This window comes from Drosophila santomea, chromosome X (genome assembly GCF_016746245.2).
Source record: "Drosophila santomea strain STO CAGO 1482 chromosome X, Prin_Dsan_1.1, whole genome shotgun sequence".
In the NCBI taxonomy this organism is placed as follows: domain Eukaryota; kingdom Metazoa; phylum Arthropoda; class Insecta; order Diptera; family Drosophilidae; genus Drosophila; species Drosophila santomea.
In genome coordinates, this window is record NC_053021.2 from 12,345,820 (window position 1) to 12,360,172 (window position 14,353).

Sequence of the window (14,353 nt, forward strand, 5' to 3'; positions counted from 1 at the left end):
TTGACACAGAGTGCTTTGCAAAATTATGTCACTCTTTGCAATGAAGACTTAAGAATCCTGGCTCAACGCTGCGTATTTTTGGTTGCAAATTTTCGTAAGCTCAATTATTGATATCAGAAACAAAGTGATTTCTGTGGCATTATTATTTGTGCTTATAAAGCAGCTCAAAAATGAAATCACCACATAAACATAAGTATAAGAATGAGTGTCAAAATGCTTTGTGGCATCATTTGTTTTGGGAAAACAATTTTGCCCGCTGGAGTACTGAGCCATATTTCTTTGATATTAATTACTGATTAAAAACATACCAAACAATGCAAATCTCAATTTGACCTATAAATACGAAATTAACGCCGAGAGCTGCCTTTTTATCCGTGTAGCAAGCAACCAACGACGACGACGACGACGACAACATGAAAATGTAGAATGAAATGAAAATTGTTTCATTCTAATTAGAGCAGCAACATTTTGCGCTGAGACAGCAAACAGCAGTGGGGTGGTAGCAAGTGGGTGGTGGGTGGTAGGTGGGCGGTTATGGGCCACGACTGTCGACTAGAGATAGACGACAATTAGGCAACGGCTTCGCGAGAGAAGAAGGTGGTGGTGGGTGGTGGGTGGTTGGTATGGGTTTGTGGGGATGGCAAGAGGCGTGTGCAGATTGGGGCATCAAATTAAATGAGTTGGCGCTTCGCCTGCCCCTTCCCTTCCCTGCCCCTTCCCCTTCCCCTCCCTGCATTGCCCTGCCTACTGCTGAGTATTGCTGAAAGTAAAAGTGTTAAAAAGCTGAGCTGCTCACTTGAAGGTAAATCTGTAGCTCAAGTAAGCAAATGCATGTGTAACAGTGTGTGTGTGATTATGACACTTATGTGCTCATTTCTGTCACGCCCCATTTTCGAGGCAAGCGGCAAGAAAGCATGGCAAAAGCATAGCAAAAGCATAGCAAAAGCAAGAAACTGAAGCAGAAGCAAAGACTTGGCGCTTTCAACGATTCGGCGGCGGCTGTCTTGGAAGTTGTGCTTTGCATTTGTTGTTTGTTGTTTGCTGGCGCTGCGCTTTGTTCATTTCTCGACTTGAAATAGAGAGCATTTGAGACGTATTTAAAAAACAATTAGAGACGGAAAAGCTGTTGGGCAGGGCGGCAGAGGGGCTGGTGTTTCTGGTTACTTGGATTGCTTAATTTCAAAATTCCTGAGTGCCAGTACCTTCTCCCGCCATTCGCGCCACCAAAATAAAATTAATTTTTAGCCAAGCGACCGTAAAATGAATAAAAAACAATTATGTTCCTTTGCTCGTTGCCGTTTTCTTGATTTTTGCCTTCCGTTTTAATTTTTTTCTTTTGCAAAACATGTGTTAATTGGAGAATAGTTGTTCCATCACACATTTGAGTTTCTACAGCTTGATTAAATTGACTCGTTGAAATGAGATACTTATTACACCTGAATCAAACAACTTTTGAAGCTGATTGAGGCGAAATCTCTGGGGCAAAGTTCTTTTACCAAATTAGAAATGGCAAACCATTTACATACATGTCATTCTTATTGAGGAAATTTAAGCGCTGCAATTGATGCTGCGGGTTATAATTTCTGATAGAAAGCAGAATATTCAATTACTAAATAATGGATAATGGATAGCTCCGTAATTGAATTTCAAGTGGAAAAATCATGCTTTGTTATTAATTTTTTTCCATTTTGTCTTTTTACTCAAATTGATAATCAACCGGGCGAGGCATTTCACTTAATCAAGTGGGCAGCACATCTTTGACAATCAAATTGATTTCATCCTCAATCTGGGCCACTCGATTATCCCTCAAGGCTGTCACAAATTGTTTCCAAAGTTGGTGGTGAGCGTTGTGCATATAAAATTGCAATTTTGAATGCAACTTTAGCCAACGACGAGAGCAGTAGCAAAAGTGGCAACTATATACAGGCAGGCGTCCACAAAAAGAGTGAGCCGAGTAAAATTATACAAGTTTTTGCCATCTACCGACTGACAACCCTGACTATCCTGACTACTCCCCAAAGCCCAGTCATAGTCACAGTCCATGTCCCCGTCACAGTCCCAGTCTCAGTCCCAGTCCCATCCCAATTGCAGTTGAGTTTCAAACTCATCCCACTCACCTCTCTATTCTCAAACTTAATTAAAAACCCTCGCCTCGCCGAATCAGAAATGTTCAAAAAGTGCTCAAAAAAAAAAAAAATGTGTACACATAAAAATGCTAATAAATGCGTCGCGGTCCTTCTGCTATCCTGTCATCCTACCATCTCACCATCCTGATATCCTGCCATCCTACCAACCTGCAATCGGAGAGTCGGGAACTTCGGCTGCTTGCCACCCACATGCATTTCCTGGTTCCTGTTGCCCAATTTGGTGCCACTTTCCAATTGCAATCCTTGGCCATGGCCGTAGTGTCACCAACGCAAAATGGAAAGTACCCCGGAGTTACAGTTTTCGGTTTTGGATTTGCTTTTGCCTTTGCCTTTGCTTTCGGCCTTTGAGCCTGAGGAGTCAACTTAGGCAACTTGGCCCTGGTTCGATGCCTTGCAATTTGGCCGATTGTGCACGTAACATGAAATCAAGTAAAATACACGAATTACATTAGCCCTTTGCGTGCCATGCGCCATTTGTTGCAAACGTGACAGCAGTCCAAGTCCAAGTCGAAGTCGAAGTCGAAGTCGAAGGATTCGCATCCAACGAACTCCTGCTTTTGCTCTTGCTCCTGCTCCTTGAGACACCCCATTCTCATTACCGGTCATATTTTACGCTCCCTGTGGCCATAACCAAAAATGTGGAGCACTCCGTGCTGTCACTCGAGTCCAAGGAGCGGTGGCTGGGCAAAGGACACTCCATTTGGAGGCCCATTCGACAGCTGGGGTAACTCTCGGCAAAAGAAAACACACACACAGACAATCACAAACTTAAGGATTCGGACATGACTTGGATTGTGATTTTTTTTGACCCACTCGAATACCGGGAAATATTTTAAACTACAGATTAAACCCAACCACTTCATTGATAGGCATGATCTTCGCTTGGTTTGTATTTTACTCTGAGGTAAAATAAGAAGAGTTTTCTTTTTTAAGAATAAAACGTACACTGTGATAAGTCTAGAGTGCATTTCTTGACTTTGGAGTAAGAACTATAGCTTGTGAATTGTCATTAATGTTGAGAACTTAATTGTCATTTGGAAAGAATATTGTTTACAGTTGCGCTGGTCACACACGCAATGGCTCTATAAAAATATAAATATAAATATTAATGCTGTACCCATGTGAAGCATCATTTATTAATATTTAAATTACCCGGATTATTTACATGAATAAATAGCAGCGCGTATGTACATTTTTACTATACGACCTGCGTGTGGACTAATGGTCAACAACGTGCTACTCCCATCTCCCATCTGCAGTGCATATTGCATCGAATTCAGGACACTCTTGTTCAACAGTTTTATGAACTTTAATTCAAATATATAAAAAACTTAAATAAAATATTCTTCTTGCTCTTTAATGATTGGTTTGAACTCCTCACTCCAACTCAGGCTAATTAAATCTGCAGAACTTAACAAATATTAAATATTTATAAGTGCATTTGCATCATGGTTTCCCCATTAGCTGTTTGAAAATACCGAGAGTGAGAGTGAGTGCAGGGGAATTGCTGGTTTTGCCCCATTTTCGCGCTGATCACGATCATTTGTCAGGCGCATTACTGGGTTCAACTTCAGGAGCTCCAGTCCGTCCGTCTGGGGTGGTCATAAATTGTTTCTTTGCATGCCGCAGTGGCGGATAATGCAGCTCAGAAAATATTAATTAAAAATACAACGCGTGTGGGTGTGTGAGTGAGTGTGTGAGTGGGTGAATGTGGGTGTGCAAATTAGTGCCGAAGTAAGCATTCAGCAGGGGAAATGTGTGAGTGGCTTAGTAGAGGACTGCGCTACGCAGGAGCTAATATAAATGGTAATGGTGAGCTGGGGAAGAGCGGGAAAAGTTGGCAGACAATAAGTAACCCCAGCTAGCAGCAAAAACTCTTGAAATTAATGAATATACATTGTTAAATGTATTTAATTAAAGCTCCAAAAAGAAAGTAAAATGTGCGGCGGGAGTTGGTAGGTGGTAGGTAAAACCAACAAAAGCCGTTCCAAGTGCAGATGAAGTTTCAAAGCAACCAACACAAACGAGCACTCTTTACCACAACAACCTTTGCCTAAATAAAACGCCATAAAGTTGATAAATACCCGCCCATTCGAACTTTACGAAAGTAACTACTTCATTCGCCCCTTATTTTCGGTGACTTAAGGTATATGGTTACAACCCTTTTTTTGGCTTTTAAGCCATTGGTTTGTGATGCAAGATGGCGTTTACTAAAAAACCAACAGCGCATATTTACAGATAGATAGTTACATTTAGAGTACGTTTAATGAAGCTCAGCTCGAATAAAATAAAAGCAGCTTTTAAATTCTAGTGACGATTGCACCAAGTTCTGTTAGCAAAAGTGGCGACAAAAATCCAAACATTTTTCAAATTTGCTTAAAACAAATGCTAATTCCAGAGCAATACATTTTCCGAAAAACCAGCGCCTAAACTGGGTTTTTTTTTGTTGTAGAAACCCACAAAATGTGTACTTGTGGCCAACACTCGTTCCGCTCGCGTGTCTCGGCATAAGATTTATTTATTAGCATTACAATATTTCATCGATATGTCAACAAAGTTTTGGCTCGATGCTGCTTATGCAGTTATGCATAGATGTCGTTATCATTTCATGGAGGAGCAATTGCCACAAATAAATCAATGTTATTAAATGCTGTTAACGTATACCGCTTATTTATACTGTGTGACTTTTTGCTCGCCAGCCTGGGAGCCACTTAAACCATTTAAATTGTACTATTTGCATGGAGCGAGGGCGTTAGTAATTGAAAAGGGGTGGTATCTCTATCATAAATAATGTCTATATATATACAAATGCATATATGCATTTGCAGACAAAGGTAGTCGACTTTCGTTTGTCAATAAATTATTTAATGTGTTCAAAATGATATAATTAGATTTTTATTGTTTTTAGAACTAAACAATACAAGCCAATTGTCACTGGAGAATACATTAGGCTTGTTCTTCAATTAATTAAATGAATTGTTGCAATATTTTGTTGGTTTCAATCATCAATCATCAAGATGGTGTTATCGATGTGTCGAAATTAAATTAATTAGAGGCACTTTATGCAAACTTACCAATGCTTTGTTATTTAATATATAAATACGCTTTCGTCGTGAATATCCCGATTATGTTTGAGATGCATTCTCACCTGCAAAAGTGGGAAAAATCGTTGGTTAATAATTATTTATTGGTGGAAAAGGTAGAAAAATTAATGAATGCCATACATAATTTATTTTTACACGAATTAATTTAAGCGTTATGCCTTTTGAGGCAAAATGAACATTGTCAAAACCGATAAATCACGCGGTGAAAGAGTACATTGTTTTCGTGAATAATATCTTTAGTGCTTTAATGTGTGTGCATCACATCGCATATGTGTGGCTAATTGTTTGATTTGCGGACACTTTTCCCACGGCCAATTACGAAATTAAATTAATGTAAGTCCACTCAGCGGAATCAGAAACAAAGGCAACAGAGCAGGCAAAGAGTACATAAACGGTCAGTATCGATTTTCGACCCCACACAACGGCGAAATGCACTTAAATTAATATTTATGTCGGTGGAGGGGTTGACAAATTGTAAATTGTAAGGTATACTAACTAACGAATTTCCAATTATTTTGGCAATTATATTGAAAGTCGTGTATTGCAGTACAAGTAAATTAACGAAAACTAATAGAGTTTATAGAAAATTATTAATGTGCTAGGAAACCCATTTTTGTTTATTTATGATAATACAATCAGAAGTTGAATTGCTAACAAATAGGAGTATCTCTCTCATTAAGTTATTAATTGCATTATCAGTTATAATAGTTTATTTTAATTAGATCCCAAGGGTAAATCCATATTGAGTAGCATGGCAAGATGGTTTACAGGGTATTTAAATCTCTGCCCGCCGAAATGAACTCCTCCGCCTCGTTCATTTTCTGCGTGACCATGGTGTCTGGTCACAAACCACGTGACCCATCTTTTGTCTCCACGCACCCAACCAGATAACCGCGTAGCGGAGCAGGAGCAAGTCACTCCACCACACCCACAAATGGGATTGGAGATTGGAGCCACGACCCGACTCACAACTCGGAAGAAGGCGCCACTGTTCACAGTTTTGGGTCAGGAGGAGCAGCAGTTGGTGGTAATGGTTTATGCAGCGACGCCTGCCAAAAAAATATTTATACCACCGTGTGTACATGTGTATGTACTACGTATGTATATGTTACGTTTACTTTTTGCCGCGGTGGCAAAAAGTTTCGGCCCAGGGCAAATGTATTCACACTACGAGGAGGCATCGAGTGGCCATAAATAAGATACTAATGCAACTTAAATAAGACAATAATATGGGAAATCTGCCGGGAACTGGCGCCAATGATATATATTCCACATAGGTAGACTGGCTGTTGGGAAAACCACAAAAAAGAAAAGAAAAGAAACCCAGCAAAAAATAAGGGGAACTGAATTCATAGTCGAAGATGCGATAATTTATTTAATTTCGTCTTAGTTTTTCACCTGCACTCGCTCTGGTTTATACCCCTCCCTCCGTGACTTCCAATTTCAGTGGCTCTGCATGTCCACTTCGCTATGTATTTATTCAGAGGATACTCCGCCACTCGACACTCGCCACTTGCCACTTGCCACTTGCCACTCGCATCAATTGCCAAATCCTTCTGCCGACAGCTGCCCCACCTCCTTGTGCCGCTTAAGGAACTTTTTTTTCACTCAATCTGCCTGCCTGCGTCGCATCCTGGACATGTCTAGCAGGTCGATGAAGCGTTGGATGGATGGATGGATGAATGGATGGACGGATGAATGGATGGATAGATGGATGAACGGTAGAATGGATGGATGGGTGGACGGTTTGCATACACTCATCTCTTACTTAAAACAACCAGAAACAATCCAAGTAAATCTGTTGTCTTAACACATAATAAATCAGCCACATTTTGAATGGCTATTTCGGCATTATTATGGGCATTGACTTTGACTTGGATGGAATGAATGGAGCGGAATGGAATGGATCCACCCAAGTGGGTGGCCGTGCCAAATTAAATATGCCGCACTTCAGGCGATGCCACTCAGGCGATGCCTCAATCAATCAATCACAGCCAACAGCTGCCGCTTCACTTGATGCTGATTCGTAGACTTAAGTCCTAGCTTCTTCAGCCTCTCGTCCTTCTTGGTTAATTAAATACGCTCATAAATTCAAAAGCCCCATCGTCCCCATCGTCGTCATCGTCGTTGTTGTCGTCTTATTCTTAGTCTTGGTCTTGGTCTTGGTCTTAGTCTTATTCTTAGTCTTAGTCATGAATGCCTGCGCCTGTATTGTTGTTTGTTTGTTGTATCATTGTGTCATTGAAGCCGCAGAAATGCCAGAGAGTTTGGTGCTTCAGTTTCTGTTTTGCCAACGAAAGAGCTACAGTTCCAGGGTCAGAGGTTGGGTGGTTCGAGTTTCAAGATCCACGGCTACTATTGTTCGTTTGTCGCGCCGAATGCGCCGAATGGGAGAACAACATGAACAAGGCACCTTAAGACCGCTTTCACCTTGGCCCATTCCCATTTCCACTGCCCACCTCCCCACTTTCCATTTTCCATTTTCCACTTGTCACTCCTTCTGCTGCTGCTCCTCCTCCTCCTTCAACGGAATTCCAGCCCAGAAGTCGCCGCTTTGGGCCTATGAATGCAGCCAGCCAGCTTACTGCGAAAAGAACTGCGATTGGGAAACCCTTTGAGCTTGAAATCAAGTGTTCTGTTGTTGTTAATGTCGCTGCTCAGACATTGCGCGGCTTATTGATTGATTGAATGGCCTTGAGGGGATTTGCCCTCCTCTCCCTTGCACTTGGCCAAGTGCTCAAGTGCGAAGCGAAAATATTGATCAAATTGAGAACTCAGAATTGAGGAATGAGGAATGGAGAATGGAGAACGCAGAACGCAGAACGCAAAAGCCCGCAATTGCACTTTACTCTGAACGTAGGCTTTTAAAACGGGGAAGCCCCGGATGAGCTGCACAGATAAAAACAAAAGCTCAAATAAAAAACATTCTCACAAAGGAATGCGCTTCACAACTTCCACTTTCCAATCATCTCGAGATATATTCTTATGCAAAATGAGGTGTTCAAATCACCCAATTTCTAAACTATGTTCCATAGAAAAATGGAATTACAATTACACAAGTTTGCAAACAACAATATATACTTAATTCTGATTAGTGCCACTTTTTATAGTCACTCATGACTATGATCACATGATCAAATAACTTTAAATCTTATTGTTGTGCGTAGATTTTAAAATGTGTTTTAAAGTTCATTTCTGCAGTTCTGCAGTCAATTTCAATTTCTTTCCGTGTGTCCATTAAAATCGTGTGCGCCCTGTTAATTCAACAGTACAAGATTATTGGGGCAGTGAGGCATTGAGGTATTGAGGCATTGAGGCAAGCAGAAGCCAAATTGATTTTGATTGACCTCGCGCCCCGCGTTCGCCACTTGTCGCCAATATGTGTGCCAAAGTTTTTGGGGTTCCCAGCAGGATGCTTTCCCCGCTTTCCCTGCATTTTTCCGCTTTTGCCACTTTTCTCGGTTTTATGTGATGACAACTTAAGGAGGGAGTCTCAACTTTTAAATCGAACTATCGACTATACTTTGGGCAAGTGGAAGATGTGTGCAAAATGCTCCCTCAGCTCACTTTAAACCCATAAAGCCCCCGCACTTTTACCGCAATTTAATATTTTGCAACAACTCACACAAAAGTTTTCCACCAGAGCCGCAAATTCGTATTAATCCAACTAGGAGTGGGCAAGGAGTGGAGTGGAGACACAGCGGATCCAGGCAGGCATCCAAGTGCCCAAGTGCCCAACTACCCAAGGATTCGAGGATCCGAGCAACTATAGGAGATTGACAGTGACGGCGCGCTGAGGGGGGGGAAATGGTGGTCAGAGTGCAAAGTGTCTCACAAGTCCACTTGACACTAATAACAGATTTTGCGGTCGCTCGAAAAGTTGAGTAAGCACTACAACAACTGCAATGGCCAACAGTTTTCATTCCATTCCATTCCATTCCCCATTCGACCACAATTGCCCCCACTCCACAGATGAATTTGACCAGAATCGAACGATTTATATACTATGACAGCCTTAGGAAAAATCCTGCCATTCATAATGGTAATTGTATCACAGTCTTTGCCGAATTTGGGACCTTTATTGCGAATAGAGCTGTGTATTTACAAGGACTTTACTGACTGAAGGGATAATAACCTGCACATTGTTTAGTTTCAGTAATCACTGTATATGTATATAGTGTAAGCGATGGTTGATGGCATAAAATCCTTACTTTGTAAGCTAAATTCCCTGCAGTGAATATAAGTCTTTGGTTTGTTTAAACAGCCGTCTAAAAATACACCTATATTCGCTGATTAAGTGTGCGAAAGTAAGTTTGTAATGATGTTTTGGGTCGAGAACTGCGTAGTTAGTACAATTCTTGCCATCGTTACGCAGTGCGGCGTTAATTAATTCGTTACATAATCGGCAAATAACTCAGTAGTATCGCTGCCGGCTACTTTTTGACTTTTGTGGCGCCACTGCTGCTGCTGCGGTGTGCTCGAAAATAAAAATGAAAATGAAAACTTTTGGGCCTACGGCCTGGCGGTCATAACTTCAGCTTTAACGGCGCGCAACACAACCCGCAGCGATGCGATGGCAGATGCGGATAAAGAAAAGGCAGATATTTACACAAAGGGTGTGGGGCCCGAAAACATTTACCACCCATTTACCATTTTCGCCTTCCCCCCCCCATTTCCAGCAACCTTGAAACTTTCCTGTGGCCTGTCCACTCACTCACACAAACCCCTTAATATAGGCGGCATCGCATCTGGCGAACAAATCTCTCGCTCGCAATTCGGAAATGTCCAAAAACTGTTTTGCAGCCCATTGCGTGTGTCCTGCGTGTGCTCTCCAGCCCAAATGCTCCTGAATGCTCCACAGTGCTCCAGAGGGCTCCAAAATGCCTCCGAGCCACCTCCCCTTCAGCGTGCATACATAGTATATGGGTAGCAGATAGTTCTCCTCTTATTTTTTAGGGGTAGCTGGGATGCTCGGCTGGAATGGCGGCTGCTGCCTGCGGGCCAAAAACTGTTAAATTATTTTTTTATTGCCGGGCAGGAGGAGGAGCAAGAGTGGCGCTCCTTTATGAAGGCGGCGGAGCTGTCTCTGCTTCGAAAGTAAGCGTTAAGTACGAACAAAGTGAAAAGTATTGCCCGTGCGTGCCCAAAGTTTTTACCCCAACAAAACAGTGCACCACCAGTACCAGTACCAGTACTAGTAGCAGTACAGAGGCAGAAAGGAGTGGAGTGAAGTGGAGTGAAGTGAAGTGGGGTGGGGTGGGTTGCAACTCAACCCAGTTCAGCCATCAAGCCATCAGCCATCAGCCGCAGCGTCAAACAAAGCACTTGAAGTGAAAATTGTGCTGGCTTTTGTCTCTTTGTCTTTGCTTAACTTTGGTGTGCCACTGCTGCAGTTGCCCACTGCAGTCGTAAGACAAGAACGAAGGCTATAGTCAAGGGTTTACCCCCGACTTTCAGATACCCCGCCACTGACTAACAACTACCTAACTACACAACTGCCAACTGCCAACTACTAACTACCCTTTTGTGTAAAGTTTCAGCGGAACGTGGGCGTAATTTTTGTGAAAGTCAACGGTGTAGTGGTAACTTTTGCTAGAAATCACTACATGGGCGCAGACAGTATTAATGCCAACTAAATAAAATACAAAAATGCATAAAAAAAAAAGAACTGCAGTTGAGAGTTTGCACCGCTTTGAAAAAGCCAAGCAAGCAACTTGCTTACACATTGCAAGATATTAATAAAGGAGCAGTAGTATAAATGAGCACAGTATCAATGTCAACAAAATATATATGAATGCCAATAAAAGTTATAGTCGAGCACTACCCCTTATCAGACTATCAGATACCCCACGACAAACAAGCCCTTTGTGAAAAGTTTTGTAATCATCATTAAAGTTAACTCTTAGGCAGTGACTCCGTTAAATATTAAAAAATATATTAAGGCAGCAAAAAATATGCTAAATTGGGTTAATGAAAAGTGATTGGGATGCTTGAATATTTATCTTATTCTCCACTATATATTTGTATTATCATTATGTATTTAATATAGAAAGTGTGGCACAAATAGCAATTGGCTTTTTATCATATTTCACCAATATTAATAATAATAATAATCAAAGGAATGTTAGATTAATCCGCTCACTAGGCACACAAATGAAGTGGTTAGGCGAAATACAAAGAATCTACGAAACAATACACGAACATTATTTGATTTTCAAGAGATTTGCTAGGAATGAAGGATTATATGTTTCGTTTAATTATTCCAAGATTCCACCGCTGTGCAAGAAAACGCACCACGTTTTGAAGTTATGTGACCCATTTAAAAGGAATTTCATTAATTAATGTGTGTTGGCCGAACGTGCAGTGCAGTCATTTCAGCCAATCATTTTCAAACATCCCAACAAAGTTGAAACCTTAAGCACAATCAAGCCCGCCCATTAAAGATTAATCCATGGCTGGGCGAAACCTTTGAGCCATAATGTTCGATGTGTGTGTTCGATGGCTGTTGTATTTTCGTGTCCGTCTGCTGTTTTCTGTTTTCGGTTTTAAAGCGACTAAGTGGTCTTTTGGCGTGATTAGTAAGTTTTTGAAACTGCCCAACATTTGCCGGACACTCTATATCCCAATTTGTACACATTGTGCGAGTGGAGAGTGAGTGAGTGAGTGAGTGAGTGAGTGAGTGAGTGAGTTCGAGTTATATAAACTTGTGCTAAACAAATGTGACGGCTCCTCCGACCGAAAAACACCAGAAATTGAGAGGTCATAAATAACTTATTTCCAAATTGCAGACGTGGTGGCGGCACACACCGCACACACCGCACACACCGCACACACTCGCTCGCTCGCATATGAACATACACTCGTATTCGCATTCGCATTCAACGTATTCGTAGCATTCATCGTATTCGAGAACCCACATCAGCTGTCACTCAAAAATGACTAACACGCATTGCCCCTCCGGTCGGAAGTTGTGCCGAGAGTTTGGACAGGACACGCTGAAGCGAAAGGAGCACCAACAGCAGCACCAACAGCAGCACCAACAGCAGCAGCACCAACAGCAGCACCAACAGCAGCACCACCACCACCAGTATAAATGAGGATAAAAGTTTTCCTTTTGATTGATTTGAGTCATTTGAGTGCTCTGGACAAATTTCGATTCGTATGGCAGAGCACGGTCCGTCAGGCAGTCGCTCTAATTAGTGTCCGTGTCTCTGATACGAGTAACATACATACATACATACATACATATGTACATATATATTTTCTCATATAGTGCCAGCACAATTTTGTGAAATATTCACTGGCCGCTCGGAATGCAGCCGAAAGTCGTTTCAATGGCCAAAAGTCGGATTCTTCACCATCATTGAAATGTGCGTAAATGAAAAATTTCGTTTACATAATACCCTCGAAATGAATGCGCCCCACAGAAAACGCAACGTAACGAAACGAAACGCAATCGCAAACGCAAACGAACACGTAACGAACACACAAATCCGCAGCCGTGTCCAGACTATTCCCTTTCAATACGCACAATGAATAGATCACAGAAAATGGCAAATTACCAAAATACCAAGGCAAACTGCAAGTACGCTCCTACCAAATGCCTTAGTTCGCAATTGGGCGAGAAGGTCCTCCGCGGAGCAGCCAGAGGTGTGGATGGCCGGATGGCCACAAAATCCATTAGGGTCAGGTCTGGAACGTTCCACAAACTGATGAATTGCCATAAGTTGACGGTGAGTGGGCCGCAATCGGTTATCAATAATGTAGGAATATGCAAATATGCGGTGTATGCCCCATAATGCTATTTGTAGCTTCCTTCGCAGCGTACACTGAAAACAATCAGCGCTGTATATAGTATATATAAGTATAAGTTGGGCCAACATTCAGGTCGATAGAATGAATACATTTCTTTCAATTTATCAAAAATCAATTTTTTCTTGTCACTGATTGCTTTGCATTTTTCTGAGTGCGCCGCACGAAAACAAATTGATTTTCTAGTTGGGGAAACTCTAAACTTAAACTTGTAAAAGCTGTGCCATTTTCGTTGTTATTCCTTTTTTTTTTTGGATTGAAAGGGAACAAAAACTTGATATGCGTGGGCATTACAAGAGTGATGCACTAAAAACACTCGAATTTCCATGAGCAGGGATCAGTGTGCATACAATATGGGTGTGATTCTGGACTCGACAAAATTTTAAGCATCATTGAAAAACCAGTTAAATGGGATATCTGGAATCGAATATGGCGGAAACGGAATAAGACAAAAAATATATAAATATATACTATATAAAAAGCCAGGAAAAGGTTGAGAAAAAATAAACAATAATAACAAAGTCAGAAGCGCCATAGAGATAAAAAATATATTTACGAAAAAAAAACTAAGCAAAGAGGCGAGAGAAGAAAATCATAAAAACGATATGAAATTTATGCGCATATTTCATTTCTTTTTGTTGAACGCCTGCTTCCTGCATCCACCCCACTTTAGTGGGTGGGTGGTGGTTGATAGGCGGTGGGTGGTGGTGCAGAAGAGGCGTCTTCCATTTGAACCCCAAGTGATGGCCGTTTCTTGTTGAGTTTCATTCGATATTTTCTTTACATTTTCTTGTGCTCGCTACATTTTGTTTTCTTGCGGTTGTTATGACGATGCCGTTCTATTTTTCTATGCCACTCAGCCATTCCGAACTACCTCAAACCACCCGAAACCACTCAACCACCCAACTTCCTCGTTCGTTGGCGGCCAAGCCAAGGTGTAATGTAATGTAATTTAATTCATTCTTTATTCTCCTAACCGGTGGTACAATACAATTGTATCGTGCACATTGTATCATGCACAAGTTCCGTTTCCGACCGTACATACATATATAAGGTATATACGTTCGTAATCCTGATCGGAATAAACTGCAATTAACTCGATCTAGCAAAATGTCTTTAAAACTATCTAAAGCGGGCATTAAAGATACAATAAGCATTTAATGCAATTTATAAGATTGGCACTTATCCATAAACTATAGGTATACATTTATAAACCTTCTGAATTAAATTCAACAACTTTTGTGATTTACTCGTATTCATCTATGATTTAATCAATATTTCGAAATATTT

At 41.3% G+C, this 14,353-nt stretch overlaps 1 long non-coding RNA gene across 1 annotated transcript in view; it reads right to left on the minus strand.

Annotated features, from left to right (window-relative positions):
* Positions 1-5,220: 5,220 nt before the first annotated feature.
* Positions 5,221-14,353, minus strand: part of LOC120456882 — a 56,034-nt gene continuing 46,901 nt past the window's right edge. Inside the window, exon 3 of the long non-coding RNA XR_005616878.1 lies at positions 5,221-5,295. This is a non-coding gene — a long non-coding RNA (uncharacterized LOC120456882). The remainder of the gene's footprint in view (positions 5,296-14,353) is intronic.